Source organism: Pongo abelii, chromosome 7 (assembly GCF_028885655.2).
Source record: "Pongo abelii isolate AG06213 chromosome 7, NHGRI_mPonAbe1-v2.0_pri, whole genome shotgun sequence".
Classification (NCBI taxonomy): domain Eukaryota; kingdom Metazoa; phylum Chordata; class Mammalia; order Primates; family Hominidae; genus Pongo; species Pongo abelii.
The window spans coordinates 104,126,246-104,153,640 of record NC_071992.2 but is presented as its reverse complement, the minus strand read 5'-3'; the positions used below and the strand labels follow the sequence as shown (position 1 = coordinate 104,153,640).

Genomic DNA, 27,395 nt, shown 5'->3' with positions numbered 1-27,395 from the left:
CACCTCACCCAGGTTCCCCAAAGTATATTGGTTACTGTATTGTATTACAACTAAAACGCTAAACACTTTAAAATCATGGTCTGTTTTCTGAATTTTTTTAGGTTTAATGTGTAGATGGTGAGCTCTATTTATATTGTTTGGTTTCTATTTTACAGAGTACATGTACATAAATACCAGCACTACAAATAATATTTGTAGAGTGTTTTGCAATTGGAAAACATTCTCACAGGGGTTGTTTCTTTGATATTTAAAACTATCACATTTCCCACTTTTAAAAAATAACACTAAATCTCTAAGAGATTTTGTTTGTTTAAGGTAATACAGTAAATAGCAGAGCCAGGAGTCAAACTGCACCTTATACCATCTGCAAGATCTCTGCAAAATGACTTTCACAGGTGCAATACCAGGAGTTCATACAATTTCTTGCTTTTGGCAGAAAAAAAAAAGTCTGTCTCTCTAAATTTTATATAGAAAATTATTCCCTATTGCTCAGAACCCACAATGGTGGTTTCTTTTCCTCACTGATTAAAATGGCCAGCTTTAGAAACACAGAGCCCTCCAAGTTGTACTCACTCTACAGTGGAGGATGTGTTGCTATATCTAGTACAAAGATGAAATTAGGTGGCAATCTGGGCGGTGCAGGTTCATTCAATAGCTGGATTTTAGTTGGGCTCATCAGAGAATAGTCCCTTACTTTGAACATATACAAGTAGGATCTAGACGACTTGGTCAGCAACCATAATTTGTGTGGCAGACCAAACATCTAGGCCCTTAGCAAAAGCCAGAAAGCCAGCAAAATTACAGCAAGGTTCGTCAAGCAGAGTATTGTCCAGAGCTATGAGTTATGTCCACTGAGACACTGTCACCCATCCATTCTCAACTAAGAACAGCTGGTGCTGAGGCTGAATCGTACAGTGGACACCATCAAGTTTTAGCTCAGCGACCAAAAAATCAGTGTCTCAGGCCCAAGAATGTAGAGAAATCTCTCTAAATTGAGGACCCTATCAAACCAGTTTTGCTTCTGGAGGCAGAGGGGGGAATACAATTTCCCCAAAGTATAGCTACCTCTTTTTCATGTAAAGCTGAGAAGCTGCTGTGGCCTGGCTTGCTGTACTCTTGGATACGTAACTTCCATTTGACAAGTGAAGCTTGTTGGACATTCTTACTTTGTTTCTTGTTCTCCAGTTAGTCACCACTGCCAGCATTGTGAACTACCTGGAGCCATGAAACTTTAATTCTAGTCAATGACTCCCTTATGGTTTCCCACAAGTTTTTTCCTCAGGGAATTCTGCCCCAAAGGATCAAATGTCCCTTATGGCATACAAGGCTTATGTGTATATATGTATGTGTGTGTGTATGTGTATATATATGTATATACATATGTTTTATACATACATGTTTTTAATATATACACTTATAAAACAACGTATACATATATATTTTATATATATGTATAAGACAGAACACCAAAAAACCTCATATGTTTTACCATCATCTTTGAATAGATCTAAAATTGGCATGATAGACTGCAAAGGGTGTTGAGCTGAAAGCAAGTATTTCCATTCTTCCAGAATGAGCATTACATGCCGTTCTCCTCTTCTCTGAAATGAACTAGCCAAAATTTTAAAGATGCACCTAGTTTCTGTCATGCCTTTTGTGAATTTTCCTCCTTTCTTGCTAGTGTAGATGCTCAGCCCTATAACTGTCATCTGAAAGAAAGTAGAAATCCTTCTGTCATTTCAGGATCAATCTTAGTACTTGTTGTTACAATAGGGTGGACTTGAGGTTCCTCCCCATGTTGGTGAGGAAATCTCCCTTCCTCCTTTCTCTTCCTTGCTCCTGACCCAGCCCTTCCTAGAGCAAAATTAGCAACTACAGCCCCAGGTTTAGATAGGTGTCCTTGAACCTACATACATGCACCCACCTCCCCAATTTCTTCTTATTAACAAGCAATAAAGTTGAGGACCATTTACTTCCTGGTTGACCATATGGTTTACTTCCAGCCTCATTATACAATTTGGTAAAGATATTTATTACCAATTCCCATGGACTTTCCTTAAACTCTGTTATCAGCTTATGTGACTTTCATACTTTCCCTTCTAGAAGGCCTTGTCTCTGTCAATAACCGATGTTCACTGCCAAAACATCAGAGATGGTTTGATATGTGTCCCCACCCAAATACTATGCTAAATTGTAATCACCAGCGTTGGAAATGGATCCTGGTGGGAGGTGATTGGATCATGAGGATGGATTTCTCACGAATGGTTTATCACCATCCTCTTGGTACTGTTGTCATGGAAGTGAGTGAGTTCTCGTGAGATCTATTTGTTTCAAAGTGTGTAGCACCTCTCCCTTTCTCACTCTCTTGCTCCTGTTCTGGCCATGTGATGTGCCTCCTCCCCTTTTGTCTTCTGCATGATTGTAAGTTTTCTGAAGCCTCCCCAGAAGCCAAGAAAATGCCAGTATCATGTTTCCTGTCCAGCCTGCAGAATCATGAGCCAATTAAATCTCTTTCTTAAAATAAACTACCCAGTCTCAGGTATTTCTTTATAGCAATGCAAGAATGGAATGATACAATGTCTTACAAGAACTGTGAAGGGGCTAAGATCTTTACCTAACTTGCACAATAAAAAGTTAGCCTGCTACAGTTTTATGGATGCTGGAAAAGACACAAGACTCCTGGGTCAGACAAAAGACTTTCTCATGGCAGTAACATTAGACAGACTATCAGAATTTTTCCACAGGTTGGAGGAACTTAAGCTCTTACTGGGAGACATGAAGAGGCCTATGTAATCCCTACAGATATAATGCGCTTCAAGAGAGGAACTCTAAACTTAGGGAATTTGGATCTTTTATAAAAGGAAGTAAGCGTATGTGTCCTTTGTTCCTGTGGGAGTCATCATCTTGCTATGCTGGGCAGCAAGCAAGGCTACTTCTTGTTTCAGAGCGAGACACTATGTCTTTCAAGTGTGGTCATTAGGCAAACATCTTTGAAAAGACAGTTAAGCGCCCAGTATGGTGGCTCACGCCTGTAATCCCAGCACTCTGGGAGGCTTGAGCCCCGGAGTTCAAGACCAGCCTGGGCACCATGGTGAAACTCTGTCTCTACAAAAAAAAAAAAAAAAGCAAAAATTAGCCAGGAATGATGGCAAGCACTTGTAATCTCAACTACTTGAGAGGCTGAGGCGGGAGGGCTGCTTAAGCCCAGAAGGCAGAGGTTGAAATGAGCTGAGATCACACCACTACACTCCAGCCTGGGTGAGAGAGCTAGACACTGTCTCAAAATAAATTAATTAATTAATTAAATTAAATAAAGGAGACTTCAGAACATAAAGTCAGTAAGTGCCTCACTCATGGGACATGCTGACATATGAGTAACCCATTGAAAATTGTCTCTTAACAATAACAGTACATGAAATTGTCACTAAACAAAAATCATAATTTTGATAAAAATTGTCATGGACTGGTTTGGGGAATTGGACTTAAGAATCTCTTTCTTAATGAACAAATGTTTCCTATATAAATTTGGTGCTGTTATCTATGCAATTAAAGTGAATGGGTCACTGTCTCTTGTAATTCATGCATTAATATCATACAATCAACCCCTGATGTGTACACTATTTTACTGCAATTCAAATACTTTTCATTCCCCTGATGAGCTAGTAACATGACAGTTTCACAGTAACTCAGCAACTACGTGTTCTCAGAAATAGCATAAAATGTTGTTTGAACATGAAAGGATAGAAACAAATCATGGGGTACTGTATGTGAACTGGACGGTGTCAAGGGAAGCTTGAAAAATCCAACTTGATATATGTTGGTGACATTGAAAGAAGGCAGTTCCTGGTGCTCAGAAGGCCTTACATTCTAGTCTGAAATACATTAATGCATGTTTACTATGTAATAACATGCCTTAGATAAGAGAGCTAATAAGTTTTGTATTTGGTAACATCTGCTTATATTTAGTTGTAGTAGTGGCTTAATAGGGTTCACATGAAGTGAGGAGAGTTGTTTCACAAAAGTCACACACTAAAATACAGTTTTTGAGAGGTAGAGTAGTGCTTCCTTCCTTCAAAGGTGGCACTTTATAGTAATTTACTTATTGTTAACCATAAACTACATTTTTTTTCACAATGTGGATACTAAATTCTGGATGATTGTAGTGATTTATTTGCCAATGAAACATTTTGTCAGTTTCTGATGATTTTTACAATTGTATTCTTAGCACATAACCAAGAAAATATTTTAAAAATATATCTGGCCGGGCTCGGTGGCTCACGCCTGTAATCCCAGCACTTTGGGAGGCCAAGGTGGGTGGATCATCTGAGGTTGGGAGTTCGAGACTGGCCTGACCAACATGGAGAAACCCTGTCTCTACTAAAAATACAAAAAAATTAGCTGGGCATGGTGGCATGCGCCTGTAATCCCAGCTACTCGGGAGGCTGAGGCAGGAGAATGGCTTGAACCCGGGAGGCAGAGGTTGCAGTGAGCCAAGATCGCACCATTGCACTCCAGCCTGGGCAACAAGAGTGAAACTCCTCTCAAAAAAAAAAAAAATATATATATATATATATATATTTATTTATTTATTCCAAACACTCTGAGCCAGTAATAATAATAAAAAAAAGATTAAGGATTTTTAAAGCTATAGTCAGAGCCAGAAAAACATAGGATGGATATAAATAGAAACATTGTTCAAGTGTGATCTTCACTTAGGCCATCTGCAAACAGAGCCAAAGTTTGTGACTCAAATCTTACTTTGCTTCTGTCTTCTCCAACTTGAAGAACTAGTCATGTGTGGCATAATGATGTTTCAATGAATGATAGATCGCATTTACAATGGTGGTCTCATAAGATTATGATGGAAGTGAAAAATTCCTATCACCTAGTGATGTTGCAGCCATCCTAACATCAAAGCACAATGCACTACTCACATGTTTGTGTTGAGTAGTGTAAACAAACTTATCCCACTACCAGCTGTTTGAATGTACAGCACACACAATTATATATAGTACATAATAGCTGATAATAATAAATGACTACTGTATTAGTCCATTCTCACACTGTCATAAAGAAATACTTGAGACTGGTAACTTATAAAGAAAGAGGTTTAATTAGCTCATGGTTCCAAAGGCTATAAAGGAAGTATGATGCTGGCATCTGCTCAGCCACTGGGGAGGCCTCAGAAAACCTACAATTACGGTGGAAGATGAAGGGAGAGCAGGCATGTCTTACACGGCTGGAGTAGGAGCAAGAGAGAAAGAAGGAGGAGGTGAAATACACTTTTAAACAACCAGATCTTGTAAGAAACTAACTACAGAATACCAAAGGGAAATGGTGCTAAACCATTCCTGAGAACTCCACCTCCATGATCCATTCACCTCCCACCAGGCCCCACCTCCAATACTGGGGATTACAATTCAACATGAGCTTTTGGCAGGCACACACATCCAAACCATATCAACCAGGTTACTCGTTTACGTATTTAGCATACTCTATTTTAACAGTTATTTTAGAATGTACTCCTTCTACCAATTAAAAAAAAGTTAACTGTAAAACAGCCTCATGCCGTTCCTTCAGGAAGTACTTCAAAAGAAGGCATTATTATCATGGGAGATGATAGCTCCATGACTGTTATTACCCCTGAAGCCCTGAAGACCTCCCAGTGGGACAAGATGTGTAGGTGGAAGGTAGTGATACAGATGACCCTGACCCTGTGTAGGCTTAGGATAATGTGGATATTTGTGCCTTATTTTTTAACAGAAAAAGAATTTTCAAGTAAAAAGTAAAAAATAAAAAAGCTTAAAGAATAAAGATATAAAAAAATTTTTTTGTACAGATATACAATATATTTTTAAAGTATTTTTGTTTGTGGCTTGTTTGTTTTTTTGACGGAGTTTCACTCCTGTTGTCCCGGATGGAGTGCAGTGGCGTGATCTCGGCTCACTGCAACCTCTGCCTCCTGGGTTCAAGCGATTCTCCTGCCTCAGCCTCCGGAGTAGCTATTACAGGTGCCCGCTACCACAACCAGCTAATTTTTTGTATTTTTAGTAGAGACAGGGTTTCATCATGTTAGCCAGTCTGGTTTCAAACTCCTGATCTCAGGAGATCCACCTGCCTCGGCCTCCCAAAGTGCTGGCATTACAGGTGTGAGCCACCATGCCCTGCCTTAAAAATTTTTTTAAAGTTACAGAGTTTATAAAATAAGAAAGTTACAGTAAGCTAAAGTTAATATACTGTTGAAGAAAGAATAATATTTTTAGGGGTGACAGCCCACCTGGGAGCAGCATGGAGCAAAAGGAACCCTCACCCCTAGCCAAGGGAAGCAGTGAGAGATTGTGCAACCCTGCCCAGGAAACCACGCTTCTCCCACAATCTTTGCAACCCACGGATCAGGAGATGCCCTCGTGAACCCATGCCGCCAGGGCCTTGGGTCTGACACACAGAGCTGTGTGGAGTCTCAGCAGAGCAACTGCTCAGGCACACACAGAGCCCCAGAAGTTTTACATACTCTAGCCACAGATTCCTGGCAATGTGGCAGATCCATTCGTACATTCCCCTAGGAAAGGGGCTGAATCCAGGGAGCCAAGCTGTGTCATTCTGTGGGCCCCACTTCCAAAAGTAAAGACCCACTGGCTTGGAATCCCAGCCAATGAAAAGAGGCTGAGTTTGCCTGAAACTAAAGAGTTTGGCTGGGGGTGGGGGGGTTAGGGGGTGCTGGGGGAAGGAGCAGCTGCCATTTCTGCAGTTCGATTGACTCAACATTCCAGCCTCCTGGCTCTGGAGTGTCCAGGAGATCCTGACTTGGAGGGGTCTTCTTCAATGCAGCACACCTGCTTTGCAAAACTGCACACAAAATGCTTCTTTAAGCAAGACTTCAATCCATTCCTCCCCACTGCGCCAGGCCTCCCTGCAGGGGTCCTTTAGTCACTCCAGCCAGGCTTATATGAACAGAACTCTGATCTCGCCCTAAGAAAGATCCCAGGGGAGGGGTGACCACCGACTCTGCGGTTTGGAGAGTCCAGGTAGTCCAGATGAGGAAGGAACACCCCTGCCCAATGCAGCACATCTGCTCTATCAAAAGCAGCCAGGCTGATTCTGTAAGCTGGTCCCTGATCTCGTTCCTCCTGACTGCCTGTGACCTCCCAACAGAGGTCTCCGGAGAGCAACTACAGGAGCATTCAGGCTGGCAACAGGTGAGTACCTCACCTAGGATGGAGTTTCTAGAGGAAGGAGCAGGCTATCATCTTTGCTGTTTTGCAGCAATCACTGCTGATACCTCCAGGTATGGGAAAAACTAAGGCAACTAGGGTCTGGAGTGGACCCCCAGCAAACCATAGCAGCCCTATGGTTGCTAATAGACAGAGGCCTATTAAAATAAAAACAGATATAAAACAACAACAACATCAACTAAAAATACCCCACAGAAGCCCAATTCAAGATCAGCAACCTCAAAGATCAAAGGTGAATAAGCCCACAAAAATGAGAGAAAATCAATGAAAAATGCTGGAAAATCAAAAAGCCTCTTCTCCCACAAATGACTGCAACATCTCTCCAGCAAGGACACAGAACTGGGCTGAGGCTGAGATGGCTGAATTAACAGAAGTAGGCTTCAGAAGGTGGGTAATAAACTTTGCTGAGCTAAAGGGGCATGTGTAACCCAATGCAAAGAAGCTAAGAAATATGATCAAGTAATACAGTAGCTGATAACCAGAATAGCCAATTTAGAGAGGAACACAGTTGACTTGATGGAGGTGAAAAACACAATATGAGAATTTTGCAATGCAATCATAAGTACCAACAGCAGAATAGATCAATCCTGTGGAGAAAAGAAGCTCAGAGCTTCAGACTATTCAGACAGGCAGACAAGAATATAGATTAAAAAATAAAAAGAAATGAACAAAATCTCCAAAATTTTGGAATTATGTAAGAAAAGAGAATAAAAAGGGACAAACAGAACTTCTGAGAAATGTGGGATTATGTAAAAAGACCAAACTTATGACTGGGGTACCTGAAAGAGATGGGGAGGATGAAACCAAGTTGGAAAACATACTACAGAATATCACCCAGGAGAACTTCCCTAACTTAGCAAGACAGGCCAACATTCAAACTCAGGAAATTTAGAGAAACCCAGTAAGATATTCCATAACAAGATCAACCCCAAGACACATAATCATCAGCTGCTCCAAGGTTGAAATGAAAGAAAAAATTGTTAAGAACAGCCAGAGAGAAAGGCTTAGTCACCTAGAAAGGGAAGCACATCAGTCTAACGGCAAAATTCTCAGTGGAAACCCTACAAGACAGAAGAGATTGGGGGCCAATATTCAACATTCTCAAAGAAAAGAATTTCCAACCCAGAATTTCATATCCAGCCAAACTAACCTTCATAAGCAAAGGAGAAATAAGATCCTTTTCAGACATGCAAATGGTGAGAGAATTCATCACCACCAGGCCAGCCTTGCAAGAGTTCCTGAAGAAAACACTAAATATGGAAAGGAAAAACCATTACCAGCCACTTCAAAAACACAATGAGGTATACAGACCAGTGACAGTATGAAGCAACCACATTAACAAGTCTGCAAAATAACCTGCTAGCATCATAATGACAGGATCAAATTCACACAAAACAACACTAACATTAAAGATAAACGGGTTAAATGCCTCAATTAGAAGGCACAGAATGGCCAGCTGGATAAAGAGCCAATATCCATTGGTATATTGTCTTTAAGAGACACATGTCATGTGCAAAGATATGCATAGGCTCAAAATAAAGGGATAGAGAAAAATTTACCAAGCAAATGGAAAACAAAAAAAGCAGGGGTTGCAATCCTCATTTCTGACAAAACAGACTTTAAACCAGCAAAGATCAAAAAAGAAAAAGAAGGGTAAAACATAATGGTAAAGCATTCAATTAAAGAAGAAGACCTAACTATCGTAAATATATATGCACCCAGTACAGAAGCACCCAGATTTATAAAGCAAGTGCTTAGAGACCTACAAAGAGACTCAGACTCCCACACAATTATAGTGGGAGACTTTACTAGTCCACTGGCAATATTAGGCAGATCAGCAAGACAGAAAATTAACAAAGATATTAACAAAGATATTCGGGACCTTAACTTAGCTCTGAATCAAGTGGACCTCAGAGATATCTACAGAACGCTCCAACCAAAAACAACAGAATATACATTCTTCTCATAGCCATGCAGTACTTACTCAAAAATTGATCACATCATCGGAAGTAAAACACTCTTCAGCAAATGCAAAAGAAATGAAATCATAACAAACAGTATCTCAGTCCACAGTACAATCAAATTAGAACTCAAGATTAAGAAATTCACTCAAAACCACACAACTACATGGAAATTGAACAACCTGCTACTGAGTGACTCCTGAGTAAATAACGAAATTAAGGCAGAAATCAGGAAGTTCTTTGAAACTAATGAGAAAAAGGAGACAACATATCAGAATCTCTGGGACACAGCTAAAGTAGTACTGAGAGAAATTTTTATCACTAAATGCCCACATAAAAATGCCAGAAATATCTCAAGTTAAAAATCTAACATCAGAATGAAAAGCACTAGAGAACCAAGAGCAAACAAACTCCAAAGCTAGCAGAAGACAAGAAATAACCAAGATCAGAGCAAAACTGAAGGAGATAGAGACATAAAAAAATTCAAAAGATCACTGAGTCCAGGAGCTGATTTTTTTGAAAAAAATTAATAAAATAGACAGCTAGCTAGACTTATCAGGAAGAAAAGACAGAAGAATCAAATAAACACAATCAGAAATGCTAAGGGGAATATCACCACAGACCCCACTGAAATACAAACAACCATCAGAGAATACCATAAACACCATACAGTGCACATAAAGTAGAAAATCTAGAAGAAACTGATAAATAACTGGACACATACACCTTCCAAGACTGAACCAGGAAGAAATGAAAGCCCTGAACCAACCAATAACAAGCTCCAAAATTGAGGCAGTAAGAAATAGCCTACCAACCAAAAAAAGCTCAAGACCAGACAGACTCACAGCTGAATTCTACCAGATGTATGAAGAAGAGCTAATACAATTCCTACTAAAATGACTCTGAACAACTGAGGAGAAGGGACTCTTTTCTAACTCATTCTATGAGGCCAGAATCATCCTGATACCAAAAACTGGCAGAGATACAACAAAAAGAAGAAAACTTCAGGCCAATATCCCTGACAAACAGCGATGCAAAAATCTTCAATAAAATACTGGCAAAATGAATCCAGCAGCACATCAAAAAGCTTATGCTCCATGATAAAGTTGGTTTAATCCCTAGGATGCAAGTTTGGTTCAACATATGCAAATCAATAAATGTGATTCATCACCTAAACAGAACCAAAGACAAAAATCACATGATTATCTCAATAGGTGCAGAAAAGGCCTTCGATAAAATTCAACATCCTTTCATGTTAAAAACTCTCAGTAAACTAGGTATTGAAGGAACATATCTTGAAATAACAAGAGCTATTTGATAAACCCACAGCCAATATCATACTGAATGGGCAAAAGCTGGAAGTATTCCCCTTGAAAATCGGCACAAGATAAGGATGCCCTCTCACAACACTATTATTCAACATAGTATTGGAAGTTCTGGCCAGGGAAATCAAGAAGAGAAAGAAATAAAAAGTATCCAAACAGCAAGAGAGGAAGTCAAATTATCTTTGCAGATTACATGATTCTATATCTAGAAAACCCCATTGTCTCATCCCAAAAGCTTCCTAAGCTGATATGAAACATCTGCAAAGTCTCAGGATACAATGTGCAAAAATTGCTAGCATTCCTATACACCAAGAACAGACAAGCTGAGAGCCAAATTATGAATGAACTCCCATTCACAACTGCCACAGAAGGAATAAAATACCTAGTAATATAGCTAACAAGGGAAGGGAAGTGAAGGACCTCTTCAAGGAGAACTATAAGCCACTGCTCTAAGAAATCAGAGAGGACAAGAACAAATGGGAAAAAAAAATTCCATGCTCATGAATAGGAAGAATCAATATCACGAAAATAACCATGCCACCCAAAGTAATTTTCAGTTTCAATGGTATTCCCATCAAACTATCATTGATATGCTTCACAGAATTAGAAAAAAAACTATTTTAAAATTAATATTAAACACAAAAAAAAAGCCAGAATAGCCAAGACAATCCTAAGGACAAAGCTGAGGTCACACTCCCTGACTTCAAACTATATGACAAAGGTACAATAATCAAAACAGCATGGTATTGGTACAAAAACAAACACATAGACCAATGGAACAGAATAGAGAACTTGGGGCTGGGCGCAGTGGCTCATGCCTATAATCCCAGCACTTTGGGAGGCCAAGGTGGGAGTATCAGTTGAGTTCAGGAGTTTGAGACCAGCTTGGCTAACACAGTGAAACCCCATTTCTACTAAAAATACAAAAAATAGCCAGATGTGGTGGTGCATGCCTATAGTTCCAGCTACTTGGGAGGCTGAGGTAGCAGAGTCACTCGAACCCTGGAGGCAGTGATTGCAGTGAGCTGAGATCACACCACTGCACTCCAGCCTGGGCAACAGAGCGACTCTGCCCCCACTCCCAAAAGAAAAAAGAATAGAGAATTCAGAAATAAGACCACATACCTACATCCACCTGATTTTTGACAAACCTGACAAAAACAAACAATGGGGAAAGGATTTCCTGTTTAATAAATGGTGCTGGGAGAACTGGTTAGCTATATGCAGAACACTGGAACTGGACCCCTTCCTTACACCTTATACAAAAATTAACTCAGGATGGATTAAAGACTTAAATGTAAAACCCAAAACTATAAAAACCCTAGAAGAAAATCTAGGCAATACTATTCAGGACATGGGCACAGGCAAAGATTTCATGATGAAAACGCCAAAAGCAGTCAAAACAAAAGCAAAAAATTGATAAATGGGATCTAATTACACCAAAGAGCTTCTACACAGCAAAAGAAACTATGATGTGAATAGACAACCTACGGAATGGGAGAAAAGTTTTTCAATTAATCCTTCTGACAAAGATGTAATATCCAGATTCTACAAGGAACTTAAACAAATTTACAAGAAAAAAACAAACATCATCATTAAAAAGTAGGCAAAGGGCATGAACAGATAATTCTCAAAAGACAACATACATGTGGCCAACAAACATATGAAAAAAAGTTCAATATCACTGATCATTAGAGAAATGCAAATCACAACTACAATGTGATACCATCTCATGCCAGTCAGAATGACTATTATTAAAAAAATGAAAAAAAAAACAGATGCTAGCAAGGTTACAGAGAAAAAGGGATGTTTTTACATTGTTGGTGGGAGTATAAATTAGTTCAACCATTGTGGAAGACAGTGCGGCAATTCTTCAAAGATCTAAAGGCAGAAATACCATCTGATCCATCAATCCCATTCCTGGGTATAAACCCAAAGTAATTTAAGTCTTTCTATTATAAAGATACATGCATGCATATGTTCATTGCAGCACTATTCACAATAGCAAGGACATGGAATCAACCCCAATGCTCATTAGTCATAGACTGGATAAAGAAAATGTGGTACATATACACTGTGGAATACTATGCAGCTATGAAAAACGAGATCATGTCCTTTGCAGGGACATGGATGGAGATGGAAGCCATTACCCTCAGCAAACTAACGCTGAAACAGAAAACCAAACATGGCATGTTCTTACACATAAATGGGAGCTGAACAATAAGAACATACGGACACATGTGGGGGAGAACAACACACACTGGGGCCTGTCAAGGGGGGTGGTGGGGGAAGTGAGAGCATAAGGAAGAATAGCTAATGGATCCTGGGCTTAATACCTAGGTGATGGGATGATCTGTGCAGCAAACCACCATGGAACACATTTACTTATGTAGCAAACCTGCACATCCTGCACATATACCCCTGAACTTAAAATAAAAGATGAAGTAAAAAAATAGAAAAATATTTTTCATATTAAATTTAGTGTAGCCTTATTGTACAGTGTTTACAATAGTGTAGAGCAATGCCCAGGCCTTTGCGTTCATTCACTACTAACTGACACATTCAGAGCAATTTTTTCCTGCAAGTTCCACTCAGAGTAAGTGTCCTATACAGGTCTACCATTTTTTTGTCTTTTATATTGCATTTTTACAGTACCTTTTCTATGTTTAGATATGATTAGAAACATTAATACTTACCATTATGTTATAATTGCCTATAGTATTCAGTACAGTAACATGCTGTACAGGTTTGTATCCTAGGAACAATAGGCTGTACCATATAACCCAGATGTACAGTAGGCTATACCATCTAGGTTTGTGTAAGTGCACTCTATGATATTCAAACAATAATGAAAATGAAATGCATTTATCAGAATGCATCCCTGTCATTAAGTGACACATGACTATATTTTGATCTAGAAAATGACACAAAAGAATTCCATGATGGTTGAAGAGTTGGCATAAGTAATCTCTTTACATATATTCATGTAGTCCACATTCCCAAATCTTTTGATCTATAGTGTCCAAATGTAACATACAAATTATTTAATGGAAAAAAGTAATTAAGCGAGAGTCAAGAGAGGGGCTGGGCTAACTTTGAGCAATTCTCTTAAATTCTTTTGAATTAACTTCCTGGGTTATAAAATAAGGTGACTGGAAATATACTTCTCTTTGTAAGCTGTATTTTCGATTAAGGAGGGTGTGAGCAAGTTTGATTGTCTGCAGAATTGGGCCATTAAGAGCTAGTTCATAGGGGACTGGTATTAGTACAGTACTTGTTAGGAACTAACAGTTGATTAATGTCTGTTTCCATGATCCTTACATAGAAAATTACAAGACAGACAATTTTTCAATTGGGCCATTAATTGTCACCATGCCATGCTGTGTATGTCTCAATAACAAGTCACTTAGAGAGTGGTGTGCTGTTTTCCAGTGTCTTTCTAGCCAAAGTTCCAAGATGTCTTGGGTGAGAAAATTAGCTATCATGATTTCTAGACTTATTGATCATACCTCCTAATAATTACAATACAGGAAGGAAGTGCAATTGGTTGGTAGAAAGCAAATAAAATGTAAAAGTATTGAAATAAATGATAGAAGAAAGTTTATTGAAATAATAGCCCCTGAAGTTTAGCAGATTAAGTCGGTATAATACATACTAGGGAAATGAACAAAAAAACCCTCCAAATTAAACAGAATTAAATAATTTAAACTAAATAATTACTGATTACTTAAACAAAATTAAATAATCACATGACCAGCACCAGGAATCTCCAAGGACTTTCATTATTTGACAGAAACAGTGATCTATGAATTTTATACTAACTCAACTTGTTACCTGAGAGTTCAAAAGCAGGGAATAGGTTTTAAAATGCAAGAGAACCAAGGAATATGAGACCCATACTCCATAATAAAATCCAGAACATAAAACAAACAAAAATTGTATTTCTTACAGGCACTGGATTTGTTCACATAAATATCAGTCTTTCATTCTGTCATTCTTTAAACAAAGATTTAGCATTCTTCTTTTCTGAATCAGGCATTATGCTGGGTGTTGGTGATAAAATAGCAAACAGTTCAGAGGAAGTACCTGTTGTCATGAAGCTTGTATTTTCTCCACTGCAACGGTAGTGGTGGAAATAAAGCAATAATTTACCTAATGGTAAACAACTAAAAAGAAAATAAAACATGGCAACTGGAATCATAGTGACTGACAATAAATATAGGGTTGGGAGGTCTTTTATATAAATAGTTAGAAAAGCATTTTGTAAGTAGGTGACCAGTGTGCTAAGGATACTTACTAATTACAGCATTAGTACATGTTCAAGTGGTCAAGAATTCATCAATATTTTATACATTCTGCTTTCAATTCCTGCTGAACTCTTCTGGGAATAAACTACTCAGAATTCTACAATTCCATGGGTTTTTATTTCTCAGCACTTAGAGTTAACCTTTCTTTCATTTTTATTTGTCACATGACTCATTCCTAAGTATTTTCATATACTGTGTTTTTGTCTTTTCAATTAGAATGAGAACACAATAAGGATATTTTCTCATCTTTTCACCTGTTGGATTTTATGACATACTTAATATGTCATAAATATGTTTTGTTCCCCATGAATAAGCTACCATGCAAGTCACACATCTCCACTGCATTATAGTTTAACTCTTCTCTACCATAGTGACTCTTCCTCCTGAGCAAATAAAACTGTTGGTAGACATAAAAATATTAGGTAAAATAAACATGTAACTTTGGTGTAAGTTTGGTGTAACTTTGGTGTAATGGGGTGAGTCCTGATTTTGCTCCTTTACTAGCTGTGGTAACTTTAGGCAAATTACTTATCTTCCCTCATATCACTGAAATTTGCATATTTTCAGCAAGACTGATTTTCAGTCTTGTGATTACCTGAACCAAAAATGGTTTTGCCAGGACCTTCTTAATTTCTATTCTTTGCATGCCACAGAGTTGAGTTGGCCAAATGATAATGTGGCTTTCAGTGGAGTGGCACACTGATACTCTTGTCAGTTCTTGAGAATGAAAGACAAACCCACTCCATTATATTTCTACAATGGCAGAATTTATTTAAGTCACTGGATCTCCTGTTCTGTTAAGACCTCCACTCCTATTGTCATTACCTTGGCTCTTTGTAACTAACTCTCTTTTGTCTCTTTCCCATCATTTCTCTTTTGTTCTTTTTGCTTTCTCATTCTCTCTCTTAAATGGTTCTCAGGTTTTGTGCAATTGATTGCTGATATGAGTGTTGCTTTTCACTTGGTGTGAGTACAGCAATTTCGGAGCATCAGGCTCAATCCTTCTTACTCTGTGTTTGGCTATTTTCACAGTTGCTATTAATAGATGTTCGCAAGTCGTGTTTATGGAGCCAGAGTAGTTTGTTATTTTCTTCTCTTTTTCTTCCTTCCCTGTTTACATTCTTTACCTCCCTGTCTGCCTGTAACTCGGATGGTATCTCATTCTTTAGCCTTAAGAAGTATAAAGTTTGACTTCCAGATAACTGAGGTGATGGTATATTATCTATCCATCTATCTATAACTCAGAAAAAAGCTTCAACCTCTTGTATATTTATATGCTAAAGAGATTTGCCATATAAAATACAGGATGCCTAGATAAATTTAAATTTGAGATAAATAATGGATAATTCTTTAGTGTATATTCCAAATATTGCAAAAGATATACTACAAATTATTTGTTGTTTATCTGAAACTCAAATTTAACTGTGAATCCTGTATTTTCACTTGCAAAATCTGGCAACCCTTAAGCACTTTTTGTAGGCCAGACAAACATGTTTTTCAATTAAGCAATATTAACAATGATTGTATAATTTTAAATATTAAAACTATGTCAATGGTCCAGTAAGATAATGTGAACAACACTTACTATGATTAGAAACTGCCAAATTTAATGTGACAAAATGCTTCACTAATACATATTATACCTAAATAACTATTTTCACTTTTATAATAATTATTATATAGTATTATTTCTTTTAATATAACCAATCTCTAATTGATTTTACTGAAATAAAAAACAGACATTTGTTTATAAATATATAAAAAGTCAACATATATCAGCCAATATACAAACTTATTCTAAAATTCTTGGAAATTGTATTGATTCACTTGAGCAACTGATAATACTGAAGCAAAACTAAATACAAGTTTGTAATGAGAACCAGATGCTGAATTTGAAGCAATTGAATGGGTAATGAGCAACAAATCATGATATTGTACTCTTTCCAGAAAAGTAGTACTTATGGTAGAACATTTTCATATATATTAACAGAAAAAGCTATTTTTACATAGAAGTTCATCTTTAAGCTATATCATTCATACATAAGAACTGTTTCTTATGTGTTGTTGCACCTACCCAAAATACACACACACACACACACACACACACACACACACACACACACACACACAGCACTGACTGGCTGAAAGGCGTTCTTTCCCTCAGTCATACACATTATAATGACCCCTAATGCAGAAGCCAGGCAAATATTACACATACACAGACACACCTAGATGCACACACATAGAGGAGCTTTTAATCAAGAAGCTTCATGCATGTATGAAAACTTACCTTACTATTATATCAATCCATGTGTTTCTCTGAATTTAAATCAGGGTAACCTAAAAAATTGCTGTCATTTACTTAGTACAGTAAAGATATTGAAACTTACCAAGCTAATGGAAAAAGTTTTAGGTTAAATTATATTTATACCTAGCTTGATATTTTAAATTCTGACTTCCTAGTGAGACAGATATTGATTATAACTTTTGAGTTAGCATCGATTTAGACATTCATAGAGTTTGAGAACTTTCAAATACTTTAGAATTTATCTGATTCAAAGTTTTCATTTCATAAATACAATATATAGAGCATAGAACCATTGACAGGCTTGCTTAAAGTCAATCAGCTACTTACTGATGGAGCCAAAGGTAAGAAATAGTCTCCAGACTACTGTCTTAGTGCAATTTCCAATATTCACTAATATCTCTTTACTGAAAGGTCATGCTATTTACTATAAAGGGAAAAGGAGGAGGAATGTATGGTTGTGTATAGAGACCTACTACTCCTTAAGGAATGTCTATAATATCTTTCTTGAGGAAAAGTATTAATCTTATTCTCTATAGAATCCATTCACGACCTAAGAAGCATGAAATAATGTCTTAAATTCTGATTAATGTTAAGGCACAGCTAAGTATATGTATCAAAGACAAATAAAACTTGGGAAACTTTTAAAATAGAATTGAATAATCTTATGCCATTATGTTATAATAACAGAGGATCAAGCAACATCACTTTGTAATACTCTGAAAATATAGATTTCATTTGCATACAGAATGTTTTATATTCAATTCCAGTATAGAATTTAAGAGCTCATAAATATTTAAATAATTGTCATGTAATAATGGAGTTTTTTAAAATTAAAATATTGGGAACATTATAGAGAGGACTCAAATCTGGATAGAAACATGGGCTATCTAATCTTTGCAAAGTCCTCGGAAACCTTGAGATGCAATATTTGATGGGAACTGTAGGTATGCACTCCTTTGTTTAAACCAATTGTAGGTTCATAAACCAATTACAGAAACATTTTTCTGCTCCTTGTGAGTATCCCAAATCATGAGTCTTCATGTTTTTAATTTCATTGTAAAATGGAGAGAGTTGAATGGCTCTGCGGATAGTGTATTAGAGGTGGTAGTATTCTTCAGAATACGCGCTCAGAATGAAGGTTTTACACAGTGTGTGGATTGAAGCTCTAAAAATAACTGAATATGTATGTATGTATGTGTGTGTGTATAAAGCCTTATTAAAAATGATTTTAGCTATGAAAAACTATACAATTTCAATATAGAAAAATTGATTTAAAAAATCTGAAAGATCAAATGCACTTGCAAGCTCCCCTGAATATTTTGCCTTATAAAGTAGTCAGATTCCCATTTCTGGTGGTCTTCAAGAAGTAGCTGAATGACTTTGCTTTAAGAATAGTTAACAATATAAATTGAATGTTTGTGTGACCCCAAAATTCATATGTTGAAGCCTGAATCCCCAGTATGATGGTATTTGGAGGTGGGGCTGCTGTGAAGTAAGTAGGTAATGAAGGTAGAGCCCTCATAATGGGATTAGTGCCCTTATAAGAAGAGATTCTGGAGAGATGATCTATCTCTCTGCTCTGCCTGTGAAGCTACAAGAAGAAGGCCACTGTCTACATGCCAGGAAGAAGGCGCTGACCAGACACTGGATCTGCCAGTCCTTATGTTGGGCTTCCCAGCCTCCAAACTGTGAAATAAATGTTGATTGTTTAAGCTATACACAGTCTATGGTGTTTTTGTTATAGCATCCCAAACTGACTAAGCATGATTTGTTTTTCATTGGGTGAGAGCATGCAATGGGGCATCTGGTCCCTCCTTGTCCCACGGTTAATTTTTTCTATAATGTTTGAGTCAACAGTTGAGCTCTCACAGTCATATTAAGTTTGATGTCAATCCAATTTAAATGAAAACGGAAAATGGGGCAAAATTTCATGTAAACAATATCTAGCTAACTTCATTATCTTATTTTGTTTTTAAATAAAGCAAGCATTTAAGCAAAATTCTTTAAAAGCAGAAAGCAAAAGATGTCTTTAAAATAATTATACTAAGAATTTTTAAAGGTAAAAATAATGGAAATGATAAGTGCAGGTGTAACTTTGATATGAATAAATTAAAATGCCAAAAGCATTTGAATGTGTATATATTCCAATTACAGAATTACTGTATAGTAATACTTAACTTGCATCTGTGGACAATTTATAGTATATTTGGTTATCCTACGGAAACTATAAGACTCTAAGTCAAGCCCTAAGATATTTATCTTATTCCTAAGGTGGGCTAAGGTGACAGTGATTATTTTACTTTGAAATATAAGAAGATATCTGACGTTAACAAAAATCTTGGGTATAAATACTTCACACAAAATTTTTCTAATTCATTTTAAGACTTTTTTCTTTTTTCACTTTTATTTAGATAAATGAGTTTTAGTCTTATAAAGAAGAGTCACATATTTTACCAAAACAATTAAATAGGTATTGGCTGTAGTGTCAAATTATGATTTACTGATACTGAGTTATGTTTTTATATTAAAATCACACTGCTTCACGTTTGAACAAAACGTGAAATACTTTGAAATAAAGTATTTATTTATACATGAAATAAAGCAAAATACTTTGTCTTAGGTCATTTCAAATGACTGTAGCTAGTTTTTCAAATAAATTATTTTCACATTAACCCTAGGTTTCGAGACACAACTACTTTAAAATTTATAATGACCAAGTCACTTATTTTTTTGACCCATTGAATGACATAAAAGCACAACTACTCCAATATAACCAGAAACAGATATCTTAATGATATTAATAAAACCATGGTAACATTTGACATATATGATAGGGAAATTGACTCTCTTGGGGTGCTTTTTTTTCTTTTCTTTTTTTTTTTTTTTTTTTTTTTTTGAGGCGGATTCTCACTCTGTCACCCAGGTTGGAGTGCAGTGATGCGATCTCAACTCACTGCAAGCTTTGCCTCCCGGGTTGATGCCATTCTCCTGCCTCAGCCTCCCGAGTAGCTGGGACTACAGGCACCCGCCACCACGCCCGGCTGATTTTTTGTATTTTTAGTAGAGACTGGGTTTTACCATGTTAGCCAGGATGGTCTTAATCTCCTGATCTCGTGATCTGCCCACCTTGGCCTCCCAAAGTGCTGGGATTACAGGCGTGAGCCACCGCGCCCAGTCCCTGGGGTGCTTTTATAAATGTGCATAGATAGTTTTTCCTTATTAGACTATCAGACCATTAGAACACCTCACCTCACCTGATACAGTGAGTCAGGTAGTGAAAAATGTAGAAGACTACTAACTTTATTACCATAGTAACTTTCTTAGTAACAACAAACAAAATAAGAATGATTCTATTTCAGCTTTGACAGAATTAAAGATAAGTGTGGTTAAAAGTTTTCAAGATGAGAAAACATACAACAAAAGCACAAAATATACTAAAATAATGGTTAGATGACTGAATACGTTTTGGTGGAGATACCTATGTAACTGTGGTGCATTCAGATTAAGAAAATAAAGATTGCTGGCTGGGCGCAGTGGCTCACACCTGTAATCCCAGCACTTTGGGAGGCCAAGGCAGGTGGATCACAAGGTCAGGAGATCAAGACCATCCTGGCTAACACGGTGAAACCCCGTCTCTACTAAAAAATACAAAAAATCAGCCGGGCGTGGTGGCGGGTGCCTGTAGTCCCAGCTAATTGGGAGGCTGAGGCAGGAGAATGGCGTGAACTCAGGAGGCGGAGCTTGCAGTGAGCCGAGATCGTGCCACTGCACTCCAGCCTGGGCGACAGAGCGAGACTCCGTCTCAAAAAAAAAAAAGAAAAGAAAGATTGCTAAACAAATGCCCCCAAAAAAAGGTCTGGCATATTTTCTAATCTTTCTATTACTATCCTTCCTCTAATGATAACTATACTGATATGGGTTAATTCATTTTTATTTTTGTTCTAAAATGTGGAAAAAGAACATTGTACTTGGATGTTTATTTTCTCATTACTATTGAAAATTAGCTCATAAAAGGTTATCTGAACTGTATAAGTTTAGATTCCAATTCAATGCCTCTAATTTAATATAAAATATTCAATTTTATATCATATATTTTCATAGTGATATTATTTTAATGGATGCCAATCTAATTTCCATTTCATTTTCCATTTCCTTTTCTTTGCCCCTGAACTAATGAAAAGTGTATTTAATACACTATGTAATAACACAAAAGGGACTAATTATATTTTGATAACAAAGACTGTCATTTTATAGCTCGTTTTCTTTATCATTTCTGTTAATACCAGTTAAAAACACAGCACTTGTTAATCCCCAGCAGAAATTATTAGAAATGGTCTCCCAGAGTCTTCACTTTAAAGGTTAACCAGAATCTCATTTAGTCTTTGCTGCCTGCCTGCTGAAAGTAAAGTATGCAATAGCCACATGCTATAATCTTTTACGCTTTTTAGTACTTAGAATTTTACAGAAAGCTTCCATGTGTAATATCTCATTTAATCCTCACAACTACCCAAATAATATAAAATACCACTGTATAGATGAAAAAAATGAAACATAAAAACTTAGATAATGATTTTTCTAAAGGTACACAAGTACCTAAAGGGATTCTCAATCATCTTCTCCATTTGCCTAGCCACTTACATAATGAAATGTCCTTCCCCATCATATTTCATCATTCTCATCATATGTGCTGTATATCTCAATATACCAAACCATGGCATGTCTGATAATCCACAGCATATTATCTAATGTTAGTTTACCACAATTATTCACATGGCATTGGTAAAAAAAAAGGTGATGAAAATATTTCTTACACTGGGTTGTTTGTTTATGGTATTTTCTTGCATACCTAAAGTAGTTTACGATGAATCTTTTTCTTTTACAAAGGCAATCAGTTGTAAACCAGAATACATGTGTATTTTTTACCTTTGCCAACTAGTCACATCTTATTTAACATTGCTAAGCCTCAATTCCCTCTTCTGAATAATGAAGAGGAAGAAAAGAACTTTAAAAATATCCTTCTAATTTATAAATGCCATGTCTATGCTGAAAATTATACATAAGAATAGTTAAGTTTGGGGGGGATTCAATGAACTGATTTGAAGAATAATTGGAGACAAAAAAGAACATATGCATATACAACATATTGGAGGCTACTCCAGTGATTGGCCATGAAATGACAAGAGTATACATTTATAAGGGACAGTTATTAACTGCAAGTGCAGGTGAAGGAATGAATAAGAATGATTTTGGACAAGGGTCACGATAGCTACTGGTGATTGATTCTGATTCAAAACAAAACATAAATTAATATTAGAGTCAAAGGTGTGTTCCATGTTAAGTGGAATAGTGGGTCTAGATTGAAATGCGGAAAGTAAAGAATATACCATCTAAAGAAAAAGGTGGTGAACATGGTTGGGGATATGCTAAGTTTTAGGTGAAAGTAGTAATATGAATTCTAGACCATGGGACTAAATTTAAGTCTAGGGATACAGACCTAAAAATTATCAGAGTAGAAGTAACAGATATAGACTTAAGAGGGAAGAATCTCTCTAGAGTGAGAGAAGAGCAAAGTTAGACTTCAAGCTTCTGCAACTCAAAGTTATTTGTTATAACAGACCATAGTCACTGGGAAGCAGATAACTGCATTGCTGGAGCAATGGCCTCGTATGGTTATGAGCACAACTATGGGTACTGACAAGACCCACCTCTAGCCTAATAGTATATGTGATCTGGTGGGTTTCTCATAATTCCCAGTCATCTTGAAGCTCCAAACTTCAGGTACTCTATGACAAAAAAAGAGAAGGCACTGGGAGCCATCTCTTCACTCACTTTTACCAAAAGTATGTCTCTGTATTCTATACTGATAGCTTCTTGTTTATTTCAAAAGGAATTCCAAATGAAAACAACTTTAAAGTTCAAAACTTCATCAATCTTAGAACCTAACCAAACCGAATTGGTTTATCGTTAACTCACTTCATGTTTATCTTTTTAAATCTTAAATCTTCACTTGCTTTGTATTTTATAGTGGTTAATCAATGTCCTTGGAGGAATGAACGAACTAAAAAGAAGACCACATATTTGAGAAACACTCATAGTTATGGAGGGGTAAAAAGCATAAATCAATGAAAGAAATGGAGAAAAAAATCATACTATCTTCATAGGCAGTGATAATAGCTAGCAATTTTTCTTATCTATCAAGTAGGAGAGTTGTTTTGCACAGAATGCATGTTCAAAAAAGAAAAAAAACACCATACTGCTGAAAGTTAGAAGCTATATCAATACATTCAGGTCATGCAGTTATATTTTTGAGGGAAAAGCCAACGTTTCAGTACCACAAGCATAACTCTGATTGGAACTGGTTAGCTCTCTTTACTTAGAGCATGACACTAATAACATTAAGGAGGTGGATATAATGCAACTAAGCTGTCCTGTGTGCAAACTCTAGAACAGTGCTTCTCAATTTTACCATGCCTATGGAGCACTGGGGTATCTTGACACAGCCAGAGATTCCGCATTTCTGATAAGCTCCTAGGTCTTAAAGTTTCCAGAGAGAGCACGCCTTAAATAATAAGCCTCTAGCTGATTGTTCCACATATGCATGACCCTGGTAATAAAAGATGTGTGAGAGAATGCCAGTAGCTGGCACTAATTCAATATTCTCTGAATTTAAAAATAAAAAAAACACTGCAGGTTCAACTGATGCAAGTAGGAAAGAAAGCATATTAGTTGATATGATGGAAGAATGAGCAAGTTTATGTAACTTCTCAACCTACAGAATTCATTTCAAAGGTTCTATTTTACTAAGAAATCTGGTTCAATAAAGGCTATAGTACATAATTTATCTCCAATGTTATTTTAGATAGTTATTTGCACATCCCAGAATGTGACTCAACTGCTCATTTTTAAGTATATGTCATTTGCCTCTTGATAGGTTTACATATCATTTACTTCCTCAGACCTCTTGTCTCCCATGTAATATTTCATTGAATTGCTATTAACCTTTATCAGTGGCAATTACTACTTCTCTTTGGCTTTCTTATTTGTTTTCATCTTTTTTTGGTTCTCTTTTCTCTAGTCACATGTAATTCTAAGATTGTTCATTAGTTTTGTGAAATTGTGAGAAGAGGGAAAGTAGTTGACAGAAAGCATACACAGCAAGTGCCAAGAGTTGTGAGGAAAGATTTCATTCATATCCTAAAGGGAAGGATGATATTCCATGTTTTATCTTACTGTGCATAGGAAAACAACGCCCTCTCTAGGAAGACCACCAAGAAGCTCACACCACTAATAGGTGAGAATAGAAACTTCTTCATAATTCTAGGCCCTTAAAAGACAAGTATATATAACAGATTAGAGATAGAATAACAAACCTGCCTGACCAAGAAAGCGATTACATTTCTGCAGGTACCCACCTGAGTCTATATGTGAAATGTCGCATCAGGCTTATTATACAAGAACAGATACAAGGTCTATAAAGGCAGTAGATATTACATGCTTAATGGCACATATGAGGTAAAATATATGAGAACTAGAAGGTGACTGTCTGCATGGAATTAGCAAACAAACAGTAAAGGTAGTGAAAATCCAGCTATTCCTCCTAAGAATTCCTTTGGGAGAACGTCTATAGCCTCAAATATGGCACCTAAGACTCTTGCTGATCTGATCCCTGCACACTTACTCATTCAACCTCTAACTCTGACCTTGCTTTACACACCCTAGCCTCTAGTCCTGACCAACTATTTGTAGTTCCACAGATGCCGCTTTGTGTATTTATTCCTCCACTGCACACAGGTCGGAAATATTCTTCCTTTTCCTATCTGCCCAGTACATTTCTTATTATTAGAGATTCCACTTGAGAAGCATGTATTTTGTGATGCTTTCTCCAAAAAAAAAAAAAAAAAAAATTCACGGAAAGTCAACTACTTCTTCCACCCTGTTCCATAGCATCTTGCTTTTGTAATTACCTGGGTCTTATGACATTGCAATAATTATTATATGTCTGTTCTTCTACTGTACTATGAATCCTTCTGAGTCCCATCTCAGAAATGAAACAGTTATTATCTGTCAGTATTCCTAGAACCTTGAATATTCATAGTATTTCTATAACCTTGAACACTCATTCATTCACTTATTGCTCATCAAACACTCACAAATAAGTTTAATAACTGTTTACAAATAATTAAAATTCTTATCATGGTAACCAATCACTAATTTGATATTATCTTTTGAATTTAGGATTTTCTACTTTCAATAGTTTTCTTCTCTTAGGATTGATCTTTGAAAGCATAGATTTCCTGGGACATCTCACTAGTCCAGGCCTTATAGTTTCATAACTGGATTAAAACCTTACTTATTTATTTATTTATTTTGAGATGAAGTTTCATTCTTGTCACCCAGGCTAGAGTGCAATGGCGCGATCTGGGCTTGCTGCAACCTGTGCCTCCTGAGTTCAAGTGATTCTCCTGCCTCAGCCTCCTGAGTAGCTGGGATTACAGGCAACCGCCACCACGTCCAGCTAATTTTTGTATTTTTAGTAGAGATGCGATTTCATCATGTTGGTCAGGCTAGTCTCAAACTCCTGATCTCAGGTGATCCGCCCACCTCAGCCTCCGAAAGTGATGGGATTATAGGCGCGAGCCACCATGGCCGGCCTAAAACCTTATTTTAATTGTTACCTCTTTGCATAGCGTCCCTTCCCATGGTCAATCCCATGCATAATTTTGAAGGTAATATTCCCTGGATACCTATTCATATTTAGAATGGTTTAGCAATCCTTGTTTGCCAATTTGAGAAAATGTTAACTCAATATTTCATTACAAGTCCCTCTCCATATCTGTCCTCCACAAATACACTATTTTTCTTTTCTGAGCACATGCTTTAAAAAAGAAAGAAAGAAAACCAAGTTGCTTATGGTGAAAAACCCCTCCTTACTGCTAGTTTTGCAGTGCTCAACTTGCACTCCATGTCCTTGATAAAGTCTTCTAATATTTGGCTCAGTTAGCAAGGACTTCACCATTTAGCACTGTTTTCTCATGAACGTCTTTGGTAAATTAAATTATTTTTACCTCCTCCTCTTCAATTAGTATCTCAAAGACTAGGAACTGAGTTTAAACATTTTTTTTGGTATCATTTTCCCTCTCTAATTTTGCACTTTACTAGATATAATGCACACATAAAAATCATTCTTGATTTATTGACAAATACTTCACTATATTTCTTTACCTTATATTGGCACAGAACACCATATAAATTCTATATAATGACATTACTTCCATGTTGCCTTCTAGCTGTTTCTTTTATAAAAATCATCTCAACCTATGGATTATAAAATTGCTAAGAGCAGGAATGAATTTCCATTTGGTAAGTCACTGGAGTATAGCAGGAAAATCACTGAACTGGGAGTCAGGAAACAGAAGTCTGAACTCTGCCACTTGTATGGTTTGCTGGAAGGTTATATTTTATTGCTATCATTTACTTCATCTGTAAAATAAAAACAAAATCCTCAGAGATGGTGTGAAAATTAAATGAGATACTATGTCTGGAAACATTCTGAATATTCTAATATACTATACAATATAAGGCATTGCTTTTTATTACATCTTCAAAATTATTTTGTGGGCAGCACATGCTGGGCACAAGGCAGACTGTCAGGAAGGTCTCCCTGAGACCTTCTTGGGTCTTGGGTCAAGTTGGGTGGGCATTTCTTACATTTTTACAGCAATAGCTGCAAAGTCCCATTCCTCAGCCTTTTTTTTCTTTTATTGGATAAAAGTTATTGCAGTCTAATACAATTTTTGGCAAACCATTTTCGGCATTTTCCATCTGCTTACCACATAGGACCTCTTGTAGTCCTGCTTCTTGCCTTTCCAACTCACCCATGAAATTTGCCTTGTCAATTCTCTCTTCCACCTCGCCGAGGTAGCTGTCATACCTGGAACACTCTTTATTCTTAACCTCGCCTGCTTTTCTTTCCCATGGGCTCCTCTTCCCCTCTGCTGGCTGCCAAGGAGAAGCACATTTACTGGCATTGCCCCCCAAACAGATGCTTGCCTCGCTCCCTTCCCCCTTTCTCTTTCAGCCAAACCATTACTTGCCAAGGGCTGGTGGTTGCTGCCCCCCCTGTCCACTGCCTCGCACTGCTGCAGCTCCAGTCCTTTCTGGCAGCCTCCTCTGAAGTTCCCTGCCCGCGTTCGCCCGTGCTTCTTGCCAGCCGCCTCCCCCTCTCGCCTGCAGCTCTCCTAGCTCCCGCCAGCCTCTCCCCC

General features: G+C 37.2%; 1 long non-coding RNA gene across 3 annotated transcripts in view; it reads right to left on the bottom strand.

The window, feature by feature from the left end:
* The window catches only part of LOC134761951 (uncharacterized), a 375,518-nt gene that overhangs the window by 347,222 nt on the left and 901 nt on the right, over nt 1–27,395 (bottom strand). For all 3 annotated transcript variants that reach the window (XR_010141222.1, XR_010141220.1, XR_010141221.1), the window contains exon 2: nt 27,009–27,132. This is a non-coding gene — a long non-coding RNA (uncharacterized LOC134761951). The remainder of the gene's footprint in view (nt 1–27,008; nt 27,133–27,395) is intronic.